At 40.1% G+C, this 20111-nt stretch overlaps 1 protein-coding gene and 1 long non-coding RNA gene across 2 annotated transcripts in view; both read right to left on the reverse strand.

The window, feature by feature from the left end:
* The window catches only part of ctif (CBP80/20-dependent translation initiation factor), a 57735-nt gene extending 55034 nt beyond the window's left edge, over positions 1-2701 (reverse strand). The window contains exon 1 of the mRNA XM_086186707.1: positions 2533-2701. The gene's annotated coding sequence lies outside the window, so the exon portion shown is untranslated. The remainder of the gene's footprint in view (positions 1-2532) is intronic.
* Positions 2702-5584: 2883 nt separating this feature from the next.
* LOC147243891 (uncharacterized) overlaps positions 5585-20111 on the reverse strand; it is a 29017-nt gene continuing 14490 nt past the window's right edge. Inside the window, exon 3 of the long non-coding RNA XR_015110318.1 lies at positions 5585-5903. This is a non-coding gene — a long non-coding RNA (uncharacterized LOC147243891). The remainder of the gene's footprint in view (positions 5904-20111) is intronic.

A 20111-nucleotide genomic window follows, 5' to 3' on the forward strand; every position in this document is an offset into this window, starting at 1 on the left:
GAGGCTCCCTGACTCAATCATCCGTCACAAGAAGCAGCTGGATATGTGCAGGGAGAGCAGGTACCCGGGGTTGACGACTCTGCAGCATCCTCTCTGCCTAGATGGTCTAAATCCTTAAAAACCAGCAGTAACTCACCTTCCCACTGTTATAACACGGAGATCAGATCAGTTTTTGGATTTCATTGTTGCAAAGTTTTCCTTTAAAGATAATTTTGGAGCAGTTTCTTGAATGTAACTGAGCAAATTTGAAATCTTTAGGGCTGCAGTAACAGAGCTGAACTGTAAAAACACAGTCATGGTGGAGTTGACGTGCCCCTCCTCACTTGCAGGACACCAGATTGCTGAATCGACATTACGCCGGCATTATTTGCTTCTGTGTAAACAAGCGAAAATGACACGACAGCAGACGTACAACTCGGAACTTAGATGTAGAACACACAGCGATTCCGATTCTTCTCTGCCGTTTCATTACTCAGAGTTCATACACACCTCGGTGATGGCACAGGTGGCATGTTTCATATTCCAACATCAGCGATTTCCATCTCCAGTCACAGACAAATATAGCAACTTTGGCGAAGTAAGATGCCTCCTGGGGCAACGTAAGATCAAAATGATGACGCTGTCACGTCAGGTGAAAACAGACTCAGGCTGGGAAGACTTCAGCTTTGATCAGAACAACCACTCTGCTAGATGAATGCTCTTCTTCCCAGTGCATGTGGGACAATGGCTGAACCCGATTTACCACCAGTCAGACGTGCGGATTAGCATAATTTCTACTCCAGGACCACTAGACACTGCCTGACTGTAAAGGAAAACACGATGTCATTTTCATCTAAGTATTTGTCACCACATTGAAGCAACACAGTACATCTTGATTTCGTGATTTCCTGTTTCTGGCTTCTGCAACTGGCTGCTGTCATTTCTACGTGAAATGTCTCACGACTGAATTTCTGTTTCAGGAAGACCCACTAGAATCTCAGTTTCGCCAGGATCATAGACAGAAAATGTCCTTTATGTGAAAGAGCACTTACTCCTTTCAGCAAAATCTATTTATTCTCCCTGAAAACTGTTTGGTTAAGAGAAGTCACATAAATCTGCTCTTTCTTTTTAGTGTGAGAGAGAGCAATCCCCACCCGAGTCAGGAGGGTCTCTGATATGTGACTTGTGGAAGCATGCAAACATTCCTTTACCTCACGACGGCCACTCTGATCCAATCAGCGTCTGAACAGCAGGAATGTTGGGAATGTTAGGCGCAAATAAAGTATAGCTTAAAAATGTGAACACACTTACAGGTCAGACAACTTAGATTTAACAGTTCGTTACCTAACGAGGGAAGAGAAATAAATCCTCCATACTGCCAGCATGTATGGTTTGCGTTCATCCTCCCAAAAACATTTTTTTTAACAGAAACACGTCCATGAATAAGAATATAATCACATTCAAGAACCCGTTTATCAATAAATATATGAAATTTTATTGTGTGGAAAATCACGTTAGATAATAAACATGTAGGTCATTTTGAGTGGTCCTGAGAGTATAGCTTTCAACAAGTAACTTTTACAATATAGTAGACATCTGACTTCCTATTTACTTTTCAGCACTGATTTAGTCACCAATGATTTTCAATACTCATCACATTTTGTCAATATCTGATATAATATCTATATAAATAAATATATTGTACAGTCCCGTATTCAGGTGTCGGTTAAGGAAATCTCCATGATTTTTTTCTTTTTTAAATTCTGGCTTCATTTTTTTTTATTCAGTTTTCTTTAAAAAAAATTACAGTTTTTTTTTCCAGGCTTGTTATTGTTATAACCCTGACACATGCAGGTGATATTCCCAGCCGACACCTTGCTTCAGGTCTCTGCTTCTCGTGCAACAAACAAACAAACAAACAAACATCTGTGATTCAACCAGTGCTGTTTGTCTCTTCTGCTCCTTCAGCAGCCAGGCCGGCCGTTTCTGTCAAACATGCCTTACAAGTATGATGTCAGGTTTCTCGAACTAAACTGGTAGCACATCTGACCATAACAACAATCATCACACTGACGAGGTTTTTTTTTCACTACACTATCATAACCACGCCCATACTTGCTAGGATGCTAATGCTCAAACGTCTCAGTTAGCCTTACGCTGTCAGGAGGTTTACGGTCACGTTAAGGAAACGACAAGGCCGTAATATTCCAGTTACAATAACAAAGCCACTCACATCTGGAGCCTCCTCCACGCCCTAGTGTGGGTGCCCGCGTATCACCGGTAACAATGGTGACGCAAGATTTGCAGCTAACCAGCCGGCTAGCGTTAGCTTCAAAGTCCAGTAAACAACAGGCCACCCATTGCGAGCTCAAGGCACCGCTTTGTCTAACGTGGTGCATCAACAGGTTGAGCTCCGGTGATGAGCAGGTCGCCCGTAGCCGCAGCTCGCAGCAAATCCGGCGTCATTTTATTAAAACTGTTGTGTGGTTCCAGCAGTCAACCCCGACGCACACACACACATTAGACCGGCTTCTAATGAGATTAAATCCTCACCCGAAGTGAGTGTGAGCCTCCTGATGAACCCGGGATCACCTCCTGAGATCAAATCCGCCCTGTCATGGGTGTGTTTCTCCACAAAACACCGGGGCAGAGGATTAACGTTTGCTACGGAGTTGCAACTCCGACGTTCCAGACTGAGGGAAGAGGGGAATGCAGGAATGTGACGTTGAGTCCGGTTTGCTGGCAGCCCTGACACGTGCGCTCCTCAGGAAGGCATGGTGGGAAATGTAGTGGAAAACCGCTTCATGAATAACAGGATAGATTCAACACCACATCGGCGGTGGTGGCCTCATTTGTCACGGGGTCAACAGTTTTGATGCCAGAAAGTAAAATAAAATAAGATAAAATCAAATGTGATTGACAGATTTAGAAGCATCGACAACTTAAAGCCAGTTCATTTATAATCGTCACCAACTGACATCTTGGAGAATGTAATGTGACAGCTTATCAGCTGGTTACAGTTCCACTAAATTTATATTTCTAGCTCTATCTTATTGGATGCATTATTTTGTTTTTCTTTTCATTTTCTGTGCCACCTCTTATATCTATTATTTGTCCCTGCTTCTCTACTCTTCCCTCCCAAGAAAACAGGCCAAACTTAACAGATATTTGCTGTCAGGGGGTGTCTTAAAAGTCATTGGTTAGTACAGGACGATTAAAACATGCTCGATCTGTTCCTACGTGGGACATGAAAAAAACACACCAACATTATTGAAAATTGAGAACTTGATATGGGTTTTTTTTCTTTCCCCCCATTTAAATCCTGCCCTGATGCTTCCCACAGAATCCCACTTGTGTCCTTGTAGTTATGAATGAAACCCACACTGTAAAATTACACCTCCTCCTCCCCCTCCTCCTCCTCCTCCTCCTCCTCCTCACCACACAAATGAATGCAGATTACAGGAGAAGCTGAGGACTCTTTTCTATGTAATTACGACCCCTTGTGGATACTATGAAAAGTGCTGATGGATACCAACCTGAGTTGCCATCATTTTTTGTCAACAAGCATGCATTGTTTGCTTTATTGATGGTTAATAAATACTTCCATTTAATAATTTGTTAACCAATTATATTATATTTGCTCTGCCAGGTGATGGGGAATTCTTTACCAATGTTAAACTTGTTTCATCTTTTTTTCTAGGGGGGAGGGGGGGGGGCTTTTAATGCAAATGGACTTCAGTCTTCCATGGTTGCAAAATGATTAAAATAGGACACTTACATTTTAATACACCAGGTCTGTAGCGGTTATGTCTTAGTTTTCAACCCAAAGGCTTTTGGGCTTTTGGCCTAGAAAAGGATCTCTGACACATAAGTAAAAAAAAACAAAAAAAAACAACAACTTTTACCCCTTTTGGTACCTGAATGAGAATCAAGGTAGAACCCAGACAGACTTACAGATACAAGCCAAAGAGAATCACCGTGGAGGAGCAGAAGGCTACAGGCGCTCCTCGTCTCTCCAGATATGGAGCAGGGATACGCCGTGAAATGTGACATCCTCCTCTGCCGTACGCAGTTTCTCTTTCCTCAACTGAGTCAGAGTGGAACGTTTCCTTTCTGTTTTTGTTCATTTTGTTGCTGTTAGTCGTGACTCATGAGTCATCAGAATCTTCCTGGTTCAATCCTCAGCTCCTCCACAGGCACTGAGCCCTGATCTGCTCCTGACGACTTTGCAGTTCGTTTAAACTGTTTTGAGTGGTCAGCAGAGCGGAGAAGTTGCTCATTGTTTGTGCTTGGTTTGAAGACGTATGTTTTTAGATGTGCAGATCCTGCAATGAAATTAAAAAGCAAAACACAGCAAAAAAAAAAAAAAAGAACAGCTATAAAAGCCTAATTCCATGAGGATTCATGAGAATACGTGCAAATAATGTCAGTAAACTGGTAATATGGGGGTCCTTTCCTTCCATAGTCATGTACAAATGTACAAACAAAAACGTAAACATGCCAACATTTGTAGTGCATATTATATATAAAAATATGTTCTTATATTATATATAAAAACATATTTTTATATATAATATAAAAATATAAAAATATAATATTTTTATATTATATATAAAAATGTTTTTATATTATATATAAAACATATTTTTATATATAATATAGAAATATAATATTTTTATATATAATATTTTTATATTTTTATATTATATATAAAAATATGTTTTTGTTTATTTGTGTTTCTTTCACTGAACAATAACAAATGTGAATGTTGAATCAAATAAATGTATTACTTTTCAGTAATTTACCAGACCCCCCCCCCCCCCCCCCCCCCCATTGCAACCCAGAGAGATGAAGAACTGAACTCTGGGTAAACTACTACTAAGTCCAGGTCTAATGGTGAACAGGCAGCCTGAAAACGTTCCTGACCGCTCCAGATGGCGGTGCAACGTGTTCACCAACGCCACAGTCAGAGGCTAATTAACTACCATGGCGTGATGGAGACTCCAGCAGGTTTCTGCACCCATCGCCGTACCCCCACCTTCTCACTCCCTCTCCCACCTCTATGTCTCTCCTTAGTCGTCCTATAATTTCTTTGTTGTCCTCTTCAGCTCGATGCCTCATATCTGTTTGCGCGTCTCCTCTTCGCACCCATAGAGTTTGTCTTTTAATAAGGTAGCAGTGTTGATGTGCTGTTCTGAAATCTCTGCTGCTCACTTACTATGTGCTTAAATGGAGCTTTGGAGAGGAGAAAATGTCAGAAAAGTTATTATCTCCTGCTTTACAAATCTCCTTTAAATCAGTGGGACTATGGAACTGCGACTGAGCGTTTTTTTTTGTTGGTTTTTTTTTTGTGAAGTTGTAAAAGTTGTTGAGATTCAAAGTCATTTGCACTGTTGCCAAGGAAACCATAATGATGGACTGCTGTGTAATTTCAGTGTTCTAAAATTGTCGACACTTGTTGCAGAGCACGCAATAGTCTGAAAAGTTGTTCACACAACTAATTCATTAACACTGTTGCAGTTTCTCAAAGTGTCTGTGTGTCTGTGTGTCTGTGCATGTGTGTGTGTGTGTGAATGACATTACAGACACCTGCGGAGGAGGCAGAGATAAATGTGTTTACTTATAAATACACAGACATTGAGCAAGCCAGGTCACTCAAATCTTAAAGTAGAACTATCTCAGTGACATGAGCTCATCATCATGTTTTTTTTTTTTACACTTCAAGTGGACTTTGCTCTTTACATCAGTGTGAATGTCTTGATGACGCTACAGTCGATTTGAGAAAAAGTTAAGGTTTAAATTGCTCCTCAGGTCACCCGGCACTACGCTGAATCCACACCAGAGGGATGGTACCAAGGCACCAATTAGCAGTGGAGAGGGTGCATGATGATATTTCCGTGTGCTTGTGGCCCGGGCAGCTCCATCTGTGTGTTATAAAAGGCAAAACCGTAAACATGGAATTAGACAGCACAGGCCCCACAGCTCTTAAGGTCACAGACTCTCCCCTCCTGCGGCTTGTGAGAGCAACCGTGATTTAAGCAACACTAGCTGGTTATTATTGTTCACGGAGGTTTTATGAGCACACTGCTGATTATTTGTGCTCATCAGTATGTGAAGTTCATTAGGCCAGCAGCCCCGACTCAGTGGTCGGCTGTGGTTTGGCTGTTTATTCTTAGGTCAGGAGATAGGTGGGAGAGAGATCACTGCAAACTCGATGGAGAGAAGTGAAGTGGGTGGATGTGACTGAGCATCACTTTGTGTGGACGCACTCGCACACGCATGCATGCGCACACAAACACACACACACACACACACAAACACGCATATTAACGCTCAGACAAATAAACACAGCGATTGGCCGGGATCCAATTTGTTGAGTAACAAAAACATGATAGCTTTCTAACCAGCAGGTGGGGGCAGTAGACAGATCATAGGAGCCTCGTGCACTGAGCCACGCTGTAAATCCTGGATCTGTTGAAATCTGTAAACAAGTGGAAAAAAAAGTCTAATTCCATGAAGCACAATCCCATTACAAATTAACTACTACTACATGAAATTGTGTTAGACAGTTGCGCATTTAAATTTGTGGCAAAAAACAATAAATAAACAGAAGGTCAAAATTAAAAAAACAAACTCCTCCTCATTGCTTTAGAGCTGCCAGAGTTGGACGGGGAGTTTGCTACCTTGCTGGGGCTGAGTCCTCATTTAACCTCAACAAAAAATACAAAGCTGAATCCCTAATGATCTCTTTAAACCACACAACAGACAAAAAAAATGTGTTTTTACTGTGTTCTGTAAACTTTGCTTGGCATCACTACAATCCTCAAGTGACAGAGAGAGAGAGAGAAATCTTTATTTAATTATTGTGAGGCCACAAGATCTTGAGGGCCAAACATTATCAATATAACTTGTTCCTGTAGGTTTGATTAATTCAGTAACTTCTACATTGGGGCCTCAAAATAACTAAATAGAGCAAACAAGTTGTATATTGTGGTTTTTCTATGACCATTTCTCCAAGAACTCCACTCTCAGAAAGTTATAAATGTGAATGATAAGTATTAGTTACATATTTTCTACACAAAAAAAGTAATATTATGGTACCATTTTGTTTCTTTCATGGGCAGAAAATATTATTTATTCCATCACTTTGACTATTTAAACCCAAACGAAATAACTTTTCCCCTCGGATGATTAAATTCCTTTGAGGCAAGAAGATACCACCTGTTCGTGGAGATATGGAAAGCATGGGGATAAGTTATTATCTTGTGGCCCCAAATTAATTAAATTTAGGGAGCAAGTTCTACAAATTATCCCAAGTGAGCAGCCAAGTTATAGTTTGTGGCCTCAAAATAATTTCCCCCTCTCTATGGCCTCTGCGCAGGACCAAGTATTGTGAATCAGTAAAAAAGAAATGAAAAAACAAAACAAAACAAGCTGATTCAAGTCCAGACGTAGTTATTTTCCAATTAAAAGCACATCAGTTTATTTTCTCTTTGCTTTGTCCTTCAGGTCCCCAGCAGCTGACACTCCCCCTGCTGTTGAACTGCAGCAGAGTGCATGTGGACCGTCCGAGGAGTGCGTTGACAGCTCCGGGCCGTGAGTGCGCCCGCCTGCATGTATGGTGAGCACCCGTTGAGTAGGTGGGTCTGCTGGAAGGGAGTGGGAGAGGTGGGAAAAGGGCAGATGGAACACAGAAGGAAGTTCACCAACAACAACACATAGAGTGTCAGAAAGTAGGGAGGGAGGGAGTGAAAGGTAGAAGGGGGCAAGAAGGAGAGTACGAGAGGACGGACATATAGAGAGGGAGGGTAAAGAGAGGAGAGATGAAACGGTGGCGGGTGGTAAGAGGACGGAGAATGGAGAGAGGAAGGGAGGTGAGGTAAGAGATGTGTCAGATCCCAGAGGGAGAGGTGAGAGAGACGCTAGCAGCAGCAGGGGTAGGAGTTAGGGTGACAGGTTGTGATGGAGGATGGAGGAGTTGGGGTTCGGGGGTGATAATGATATCAGGTGCAGGAAGGTCCCAGGAAGGGAGGCTGCTGGAAGGACAGGAAGGAGGAGGAGATATATGTTTGACCTTGACTTGATATGTGAGACATGAGAGATTATGTCTGACAACTTTTGGAGAGTTGAGGGAGTTAAAATTGAGTTTCAATAACTAAACACACTCGTGAATTTTGCCCAGTAACCACTTTCCCAACACAGACACTACCCACTACAATGTAATGTGTTTGTTTAAATCTATGACCTTTTTAGTCTGAATGTTTGTGACAGATGTCGATGACACGTTTCCTCACTTAATGTTCATTTACGTCAGAGAGGCTTTTATTTTTTTATGAAATCATCTCCCCTGTGTAGTCTGTAATTTATGGCCTGCATGGAGGCATTAGACTGTCCGGACCAGAAAACATACGGGAATCATTTCTGTCATGAGGAGACAAAAGTAAACAGAAGTATGAGGAATTGCATTTGCAGCCCTGAAAAAGGTGAGAAAGCAGCAATCTTTTTTTTTTTTGGACAAAGTTTGCTTGAACCTGGGGTTTTGATTTCCCAATAAATTGATTACAGATACCTTGTAAATTTGTTAAGGTTGTTTCTCTTATTGATTCTGACAAATAGTTGTGATATTTACTGGCTGAAGCTGATAAAATGTTCTTTTGAACAACAACCTTTATTGGCTTCACTTTTTCCCATGCATATTTCTTTCCTGGATGTAGATACATGGTTTCACATCCACTCCTTTCCTGTGTGTGTGTGTGTGTGTGTGTGTGTGTGTGTGTGTGTGTGTGCATGTGTTAGTTAAGCAGGAGGACTCCACTAGGGGTGTTAAAACAGAACTCTCTGCCCACTAACTGACCTTGTCTGAACTGTACAGTGAACAAGTTGGTTTATCTCTTCAGGGAGGGAGAAAATGAGAGTGGCAGGTTATCAGGTTTTCTTGTATATTGTGTGTGTTCATATATATATATATATATATATATATATATATATATATATATATATATATATATATATATATATATATATATATACATACATATATATATACATACATATATATACACATATATACATATATATATACATAAATATATATACACACATATATACATATATATATATATATGTTGTGTGTGTTTTTGTATAAACATGTAGATATATACATAGTTTCAAAGCATTTTAAATAACAAGAAATCTTAAAATCTGTAGCAAACAACGAAATAAATATATGAAACAGGTAAATAAAGCAGTGTGTAGTACAGTAGTATTATCCTTGTCTAAGAGATATTTTAGCAGAAGACATTCACAATTTCTAAAACTGTTTTGTTAAATAAAAATATATGAATACCTTTAGAGAAGTAGAACGTGAAGTAGAAGAAGTAGAAAATGTATTTATATTTTGACTCGTTTGATTAATATTACATGGTTATCTTTAGTTAGATTTTTGAGTGTTTTTTTTGCATTCTTTGTTTCGCAATTTTAAGAATGGATTTTTTTTCGCTTTTTGAAGATGAACATTTCTTTTGGTGTGTTCCGCTTTTCTTTTTAATGATCGTGGTTGAATTAATTTCTTCCCCCCTTGAGGTCATGTTGTTTGTTACTGTTGTTGTTGTTGTTGTTCTGTTTTGTTTGATTTTTTGCGAGATATGCCAGGTCGGGCCTTGGAAGAAGCATATTATATTCGGGGCAGTGAAAAACTGCACCTTTTAAAAAACGTCAGCCTTGGCGGAGGTGCAGTGCGTGTGCTGCCGAACGCTCCTCTACCACCAAGCTACATCACAAGTATCTCAGAGGTTGTTTTTTTTGTTGTTTTTTTCATAATCCTGCAGACAGACAGACAACAGATATGGATGAAACACAACATTCTTGGAGGGAACAGTAAGAACATCTTTCTGGCATCTTTAAAACTGTTACATCATCTTTAAACAATATCTCAGTATATTCTATTAGTTTGTTGCTTCACTTGAAATTTGATGTCTTTAATGAGAGAAAAAACAGAAATGTTGGCTCAAGACTCATCAGCTGGTTCACTCAGGTGAGCTGCTAAAAGCAGAGAGTTGCTATGGTCTTCACATTAGTCTTGCGGATATTTTTAGTTACTTATCAAATCAGCTCTAAATGACAAGACCACACACACAAGCTCATGTGACTTGAAAGACTTTTAAGAAATTAAAACATGCGTCACATTTGATATTTAAAACTACATCTACCGAGTATAAATTATACATCTGCTTCAGTGGGGTAATAACATCATTCATGAATCCATGGTAAAACTGTGTGCTTCATTCTAGAGACGTGACGAACTTTAAGCGCCAAAGCACCTGTTGGGCGTCACCCGAAAATTCAGACCCCAAATGATGGTCCTGCAGACTCAGCAGAGAGGTGTGTGCACATGTATGTTTGTGTGTGTCTGCAGTTGTCCCACGGTCGTCATGGTGAGGGGAGGCTGGGGGCGCTGCCGTAGCTGTGGCTATAGATGTAATCAAATGTATGGAGTGTGTGTGTGTGTGTGTGTGTGTGTGTGTGTGTGTGTGTGTGTGTGTGTGTGTGTGTGCGTGTGCATGTGCGTGTGCGTGCGTGCGTGTGTGCCAGTGGTTTAAGTGAACCACCCCCATACAGCAAGATGCTTTATAGGTCGTGTGTGTGCAGGGACAGGGTGTTGCTTTCTTTTCATCATGATCAAATAGTACAAAAACACACAATATGAAGAGACAACAAAACACACACACACACACAAACTGATCAAATCATTGGAACCGCTGATTATTGGCAATAGCCTCCAATCAAGTCAGCGTGTGTGTGTGAGTCAGTGTGTGTGTGTGTGTGTGTGTGTGTGTGTGTGTGTGTGTGTGTGTGACTCATGCTACAGCATGCCTTCATTTTGCATTTCTGCGTTCTACAGTCAGTCATGTTCTCTGTGTTGGCAGAGGTAGCTGTTTCATCATCATGATCACGAATACACACACACACACACACACACACACACACACACATGCACCAAACATGCAAAAACAGTCATCAGGTTGGAATAAGGTCACTTATCCTTCACTATGCATTTAATAAAGAACTCAGCTGCCAGGCATTTCAGACGATTAAAGAAAAGTGGCCACATCATGCCTGATTCAGCCTCCGTGCTTCGGTTCCCAGTATTTTTTAGAATTGATTTTCAGATCCTACGGTCAACTGTGACTGCTCCCTGGAGCCTCCCGCCATGTCAGACCTCTGAGTCCAATACCGAGCCGGTACGAAGCCTGAGATCCTCGGGCAGAGATTTTTAATCTGTTTTTCGGGCCCGTCTGAAAACTAAAGGTGATGGCGCACTCATAGTCAGACAGCTCCAAACTTCAGCTGCCGGAAGAAATCCCTGACTTTGTTCAAATCTCTCCTCAAAACATATTTTTACTTTTACTGATTTCCCTTTATTTTATCGACTTCATTTGGCTGATTCCATTTGCTTGGTGTTTGACTATCACTAAGCGAGTTTTACTTGCTCGTAAACTGTGTCATGATCAAAGTGATTTAATCATCTGTTTGTGGGTAATGAGTTAATTTATTTCAATATTACATATAATGAGGATCATTATCTCTGAATAATGAGATAATGATCCTCATTATTAAAAAAAAACAATTATCTTGTTACCTCGAGAAATGAGCTGCCCACTGAAAAAGTCCAAATTATGATTTTTTATATACACGTTTTATCTACACCCACTTCCACTACCTTTAACACACACCGTGAGGAGGCTTTATTTTATTCTGAATCCCATATCAAATCCCATCAGGTCTGCAGAAAAAGCAGCATTGTTTTCTGAAGAAAGAAGCTGCAGTAGAGTTTTTTTTTTTTTTTTAACAATGTGGATGCCAGAAACCATTCATCTCTATTGTATTGGGAGGAAGAAGGGATCCAAAATACAATCTGGACAGATACAACCAAAACAGACTGATAAAGATAAGAAACAATGTCAGCGAGTGTTTTTGTCACATGAATACACTGCACATAAAATCTGTAGGGCAAGGCCATCTCATGAAATTTGAGACATGCTTTTTGATAGTGAGTGACACAGAAACATTTCTTTCACTCTGGGTTGTGGAGAGTGTTTTTAATAGCAGCTAACTGTGTGGCTGCAGGCCGAATGGCCACTGCGGTGAAAAGGCAGCAGTCAAGAGTCCCTTTTTTTATGGCTATGTTGGGTGAGGAACTCTGCCGACACACCACCAACATTTGTGCACATACAAATACAAGCATGCACGGACCCGCCCATACTACATGTGCGCATACACACTCATAACGTGCATACACATGCAGAAATGAGCACACACACACACACACTCGCACACACGCATACCACTGCATACTGGCAAAAACATAAGAGTACATGTGGACATAAGTATAAATTCGATGTGTGCATAGATGTGTACAGTCATGCATGCACGCCCGCATCACACACACATACACGTGCACGCACACACACACATACAAGCACACACACACACACACACACACACACACACACACACACACACCATATTTATTCTAAGAGTGTATCCCTCCCTGATGACCAGTTAGGGTGAGGAGTGCTGCCGGCAGAGCGGACCAATCCAAGTCATTCTACAGTTGATTTACTGTCCCACCACCAGTCCATGGCTGTGTAATTACCTTCACACACACACACACACACACACACACACACACACACACACACACACACACACAGTAGATTGTATCTATCTTTGCAGGGACAAGCTTTCCCGAGCCCCTTACCCTAACCCTAACCTAGTTCTTACCTCTACCCCTAAAACCAGGTCTTAACTCTTAAACACACATTGCACATTTCAGCATTTCAGCCCCACAAATTGCATCGCGCCCCACAAGTACAACTCCCCATGATGTCGTGAACGAGACCACATGTGAGTTTGTATCAGCCACGTTTGGGCTACTTAGACAAACATACGTTCATTTATTGGAGACTTATTCTAACCCACTGACCAAGAAGTCAGCGTTTTACTTGTATGAAACATTTCTTTTGTCTTCAAATTGACAATTCATTTGTTTAAGTCATGAACACACACACAAATACACACACACTAACACATCTGAACACTCAAACACAGGTTAAAAAAATAAAAGATAGAGCCCATTAATCATCTTTATTAAGAAATTCATAGGTAAGCATGGCTGCTATACATGGACAAAGCTCCCTCGTGTGTATGGTTTGTGTTTTTCTCTTATTTTTGGCGTTGGTTTAATTATTGTTGCTATATGCATTTTTTGTATTTGTTGAAATCTACATCTTTTATGTCCCTCTTTACTTTGAAAAACTTTTTTAAATTAGATAAAACTTAGATTAAAAAAAGGTTTAGATAAAATTTTTTAAATGTCTTTATGTTTGGCAAGATGAAAAAAAAGCTTAATTATATGTAATTTTAATTCATATATAGACCTCAACCATGATTTTTGTAAAAAAAAAAAAGAAAGAGAAGAATTTAAATAGGGTGAGACAACCATGGAAGAGGAGGAAATGTCTTTTCATTAGCAGCTAAATATCCAACTCTATACATAAATGTGTGTGTGTGTGTGTGTGTGTGTGTGTGTGTGTGTATATATATTTGAGCAAAACAAAAGAAATCATATATCTATCTATCTATCTATCTATCTATCTATCTATCTATCTATCTATCTATCTATATATATATATATATATATGATTTCTTTTGAGTTATGTATCAAGATTAAAAAAAAAAACCCAAAGGCCTGACAATGAACTAAGACATACAAAAATAAAGGGAGCTCACCAGTCAATTAATTAAGATTTCTGAAGTGGAGTTGTTTTGAAATTACCAAAATCAACAGCGTAAAAACGCACGACATAAATTGCACATGTAGTTTAATCAGCAGGCATATTTATATTTAACAGGAGAGGGTCTCAGGAATTATCGGAGACATTTGCCTTTCCACTGTGCAGTTACTAGGTAGGAGGTTGAAAGACTAAAATGATGTGGTCTGATCAAGCTCTCTCTCAGGTGTAGACCTCACCCGATCCCCTGACCTTCGTTAGTACCATTCACTCTATAAAAGGAACAGTTCCTTAAATGTTTTTCACAGTAGTTTTCATTTTAAAACATTCAAAAATGTGTTAAACTGTCAACAGAATTACAGAAATAACAGCTTTTATGTTATGTAAAAGATACTTATTTGGAGGTATTATCTACTGAAGTTAGCTCGCTAACCAGTTAGCTTGGGTCCATCCATTCTGCCATCAGTCCAGCATTAGAGGAAGATGTAGGCATGTGAATGTTATCACCGCCACAGCCACCAAATGACAAGAAGCCACATTCAGAAACAAAGAAGAGACAGAAACAGAGGCAAGAGCAGAGTAAAGCTAGATGCTAAACGTGACAGCCGTTAGCGCTAATGCATTGATATCTTACAGGAAGCTGATTGTGCTGAGGACGCTGTATCATTTTATTGCCATTGTTAGTATATTTGCCAAGTTGGCCTGCTGCAAGGATGGTGTATTTTTGAGGCCAAGACCAGATATTAGCATCACCATAGGTTCCCTTGACAAAAAGCTAATGAGATTTTTATATTGGATAGGAAAATTAGCAGTTCAGCAAACAAAACTTTATAATACTTACATGTTTTTTTAATCATGTGATAGTCTTCACAGATTAACCTTATTGTTGGGTTTTGAAGCATACATGCAATCACCAGAAGACAAAGCTTCTGTAACGCGAACAAAACTACCACCAGGTTACAAACAAACTACAGTACACCATGGACACGTCACTGACACTGACACTGTCACTGCGACCAACCTCTGTGCTTCTGTTTTCAGCGTGTTGACATTTAATGTCTGCAACAACCTCGGCCTGACAAGCTTCTCCCAGTTTCGAACGCGCATAAATGCCATGAAATTTACAAGCTTATGTCGTAGAAAAAAACGTTAAATTTCACTTTGAGACGAGGGAACTAAACATTCAGCGATGTTAATTTACTTTTTCTTGACCGGTTTCAGACCTCATTCCAACATGTTATTTCCTCCGTATAATCACGGTGTCCATCTGAACCCCCTGGTAATATGCTGCCCCCTATTGATTGGGAGTGTGAATTTGACAGTTGACCTTCACAGCACCTATAATGATTTTAGCTAAAATTTACTGTGTAAAATAATTTGATAGAGTTGCCAAGCAGCCAATCCACTCCAGCATGGTCCCCTTTTTCTGGTGTAATTTTTCCCTTGTCCTCAGCTGAGTCCGTCTGCCTGCTTGCCCCAGTCAGGTCTGTCACTCTCAAACCTGCAATTGTATTCAAGGCCAAATATAGGGGTGGGAATGCTAGGGTGGGCTGTCTGTGTGTCACACAACAAAGCTTCGCACAAGGGTGTAGCCCTCTCCCTTACATCCTCCCACCTAACCGCCTGGCATGGCCAAGTTGTTTGCATGGATCTATGTGTGTGTGTGTGTGTGTGTGTGTGTGTGTGTGTGTGTGTGTGTGTGTGTGTATGTGTGTGTGTGTGTGTGTGTGTGTGTAGCCAGTGAGGTCCAAGCTCTCCCCACCCTCTTCTCCTCTGGTGAAGCAGAGATTACGCCCTCCTCCCTACCCTCTCGTTACTTTATTTGGAGTGTTTCTCTGAGTTTCGTCTGTCCGTCACTCCTTCGGTCTATAACGCTGACCTTCACTGTCTCTGTTTTTTTTTTTTTTATCTGCCCCTCTCCTTCCAACCCCCCTCTTAATCCACGGCCCGCTAGATTTTAATTTCCTACGACAACAGACTGACTTAACTAACCAAATTTATAGAGATCTTCAAGCTGTTACAGCAAGTGAAATAAACAGGGAAGTACCAGCTTTTTGATGGGCATATGATTTGTGAAAAGACATAAAATGGAAGTTCCGTATTATTACATGGTAGAAAAAAAATGCGTGTCCTTTAATGTTGGGAGATGGAAAGGGAGATGATTATGGTTTATGTGCTGGGGCATCCCGATTATATGACCACAGAAACCCATGCTTAGTCACATAGTTCAAGATAGGATGTGAATGAAGCAGACATGCAGACAGACACAAACACACAGATGGTTTCAGAGTAGACAGAAACATTTCTGATAATATAATCTTCCTTTGAACATTTTTGTCTCTGACATGATTTAGGTTCAACGCTTACAAATCGGTTTCACATTTTCTTTTTTATTTATTTTTTCCTGTAACCAGACATTTTTTATGCACTCATTAACCCCCAGCACAGTAACTGATTAGGCAATTTGTTGACTCCATAATGAGAGAAGTACTAGTAATACTTGAAGTAGAGCCTGTAATCTTTGGCTTTGCAAAATAATCATTTTCAAAGTTTTATTTTTTCATACTCCCCATTGTGTGTGGTGATGTGTGTTGCTAGCTTATTGGTGCGCCCGATAGTATAATTGTTGTGAGGAAAATAGAAAAAAGACATCTGGTTAGAATATAGTCAGTTTTTCTAGAATCAATAGATAAAACAAATGCAAAACATCTATAAAAAAATACAATATATAAATACATAATGAAAAAACACACATATTATATGAATTTATTTTATTTTATTCCTGTATTTTTTGTGTTTTAAACACAATGTTTGCATATTTAGGATTATAGGCCTCTTCACTTAACATTCTATACTTTCTATTATATATTTAAAACTGTATTTGCAGAATATTTTGACATGTACCATACTGTATCACATACATCAAATTGTACTCCAAAATAATTTATGAAGATAAGATTAAAAACAAGGCAATATATAATAATATGCCTGGATGTGACTGGAGACATTATTAATCCTGGCAAAATTAGTTCCATTATTTATTTTCTGATATTCAACTTGTTGTTTTTCTAAGTTTATACACAGGGTCAACTTGTCTATGTATGCTACAGTGTAGTACTGTCGTGCTTTTGTTATTCCATTAGAAAACGAGATTTTTTTTTTTGCTTCAAATACTCAGTAAACCATCATTCCACTTCGTCTTGATGCAGTTTTTTTTTTTAACTTACTTTCTACTAAAAATGGATAAAAAAAAATCTATAACAAACCCAGGTTCCTAACCTCATTTCCAAGCAAATTTCACTGAAAGAGTGAATATTTTAAATCAAGACAATTATAGTGTCATATGTGCAATGCTTGTTAATGGCCAATGTGCCCCCCCCAAAGCTGAATGAAAACTCGGGTAGTTTTTGTGTAATCAGCAAAAAGCCATCCTGATAACATATAAATCTTTGGCAGCGACAAAAAAAGACAAAAAGTAAAATATACAGTATGCCGTTCTCATAATTGTCTCTTTGATGTTTACTTTTCCTATATAAATCTCCAAACCTGCATTCATAACACACATTATAGACAGCATGTTGCACACGCTGCTATATTTCCTCAAACCTCCAAAAGTTGCACGAACCGTCTTTATTTTAAGTTCCTGTCGCCAGAGTGCAGAAGCAGCACACATCAAACTGAAGTATTTTTCAAGTAGATGAAAGCGTGACTTCCTTACGGACTGTAATTATAGTTAATTTCTCCTATACACACTATATAACCTTTGCTGTCCACACTGAGACATCAGAATCATTTGTCTGAAGTGCAGGCAGGCAGGCAGGCAGGCAGGCAGGCACATGGTGCTCCCCAGGCTCCAAGGCCCCTCCACCCAGTGATGATACTCCTGAAATATGCAGCATGTGTAGCAGCAGCTACACCTGTGACTCACCTGTCCACACCCCTGAGACTTCCCTCACCCCCCTCCCCCAAACCCATCCTGCACACACACACACACACACACACACACACACACACACACACACACACACACACACACACACACACACACACACAAATACAGGTCACCGACACCAGTGAGGGCAAAGGGAGGGGGTTCATTCTGGGCTGAGGTGCAAGACGCTGCCTGCGTGCTTTAATTTTCACCTCCCCCACCATGACCCCCTGCAACTGGTGACACAAGTGGCCTCCCGCTGCGTGTCTCCTCGCCCGTCTGCCCCTCTTACTGTCTTCTCAAATCTTTCGGCTGTAGATTTGATCATATCACATGTTCGCCTTTACTCCGGTGAAAAACCTAGACAAAGTAAGTTCTCCTACAGGATTAGAAAGCAGCATGGCGATAACCATCAAACATTAAAATAAATGAGAAACAGGAAAAATCCACTAGCAGTTAATGTAGATGATTATTTTTGACATTAAGCAGATTTACCCATATTACAAATACCTTACCAACACCGTGTTTGCCTGCACTTGTGATTTTCCGACACACATGTATGTGCACCGTTAATCAGAGCGTGGGTGTCTCACAATAGTCAAGGGGATCTTCAGCAATGTGTGTGTGCCTGTCTGTGGTGTGTGTGTCTCATCAGCTGATGAGGTGTTTACTAGGTTCTGTCTTTAGCCTGGAGGAAGCCCAGGCACACTCTCGCCCCAGCCACCACACACGAGAATAATTGGCCTTTTCACGCCGCATAAACTTCATTACCTGCACCACCCCCCCTTCCCCCCATTTGCAATGCAGAATATGATGTGCCACAGAGTATACGGAATGAATACATTAACAGTTTTGGGAGGGAGGAGTTGGGGCTCACAATAAATGATTTAGCTGCAGCAAAATGATTCCTGGATTCATCATGAGGCCTGCTGAGAGAAGCAGTTGTATTCACTTTTTCAGTGGGCATGAATGAGTGCCTCTGCCTAAGCTGGCAAAACATTTTGGACTTTGGTTGTAGTAGAAGTGTTGTTATGTACCTGCAATCCAGTTAAAAGTGAAATGGGTTTGTGTATTCATTTTCTGTCCTAAAATGGAATGATTAACCAATAATAATAATAATAATAATAATAATAATAATAATGATAATAATAATAAAGTAAGATCATAAAGGCAGGAGTCTGCCATCCCTGATCCGCTGAGATATTTTCTGAGAATGTGTATCTTTATTTCACTGTCTGAATTATTTAGCATTTTCCTCAAAAGCCACATAGATCTCAAAGCCAAGCCATGCATGTAATCTCATTATCCTGTGATAATCTTGATTACTTTCCATTTGATTGATTCAATTAGCACATATTAAAAGCAATGGTAATAGAATTATTAATTTGAAAATAGGAGGAAATATAAATAATGATCTAAGGGAAGCCCCCCTCCCCCCAAAAAAACCCTTAAATGGCTTGTAAAACTAAGGATGTATCTTGTGATTATGACTTAATTTATCTTGAGAAAACCTCCTAATAATTATAGCTCGTTATAACAAGGTAATCAACTTGTTATGCACATATTTGGAGTGCGTCAAATTGTTTTCAGCCAGGTTCACTTTCATTCAAAAGAAAACTTAATTGGCATTGCAAAGTCTAATTTGGCAGGATCGTTCTGCTCTGGGACACCTCTGCCTCTGCATGTGCCTGCAAAGCCAAAGGCATAGAGAGCAGCGCAGGGTAACACCAACTAAAGGGCACTAAACCGGTGCAGTACAGTTGTGATATTGACCTTACAGCATATAAAGAGGGAGGTGGGGTGCAGGTGAGTTGCTCGGTGGCACACAGAGGTTGAGTGAAGCTGCCTGAATGAGGTGAACTGAATGGCATTTGCCAGTGGAGGAGTTTACCGGACCATCAGCTGAAGCCGGCCGGCTTGGAGCAGCTGATGGTCAACTGACAGTCAGCTGACGGAACGACCAAGCTGGACTCAGTTTTGCTCAGTTTTTCCTGTGCATCTTTAAGTGGTGCTAAAGGCTGATGTTTCCTCCTAAATTCTCCTGCAAACATGTCTCCTCCCCGCTAGGCTCAGATTGCTGTACATTTACCACCTGCTGCTTCTCAATTTTCTGTACAAAAAGCAACTGCAGACGCTTGACTCATAGATCCAGATGTTATCCTGTTACTTTGCTCTAAGAATACACATCCGTGAGACCATCTGAAAGCATGGTAGGAGATCACGCATTTAACCACGTCCCCACCAGACTAACATAGTCGATGCATCAGCTTCTCTATTCCCTTTGTAACATTTACCACCACTTTTTTTCCCCTTTCAGCAGTATTTTACATTGCATTCATATACAAAATTACAAATACATATAGACAGATTTCTCTTTGAATTACTGCAGGCCCATTATTAAATTATCT

Source organism: Aulostomus chinensis, chromosome 19 (genome assembly GCF_037954235.1).
Source record: "Aulostomus chinensis isolate RoL2024-O1b breed Wild chromosome 19, RoL_Achi_v1.0, whole genome shotgun sequence".
Classification (NCBI taxonomy): Eukaryota; Metazoa; Chordata; class Actinopteri; order Syngnathiformes; family Aulostomidae; genus Aulostomus; species Aulostomus chinensis.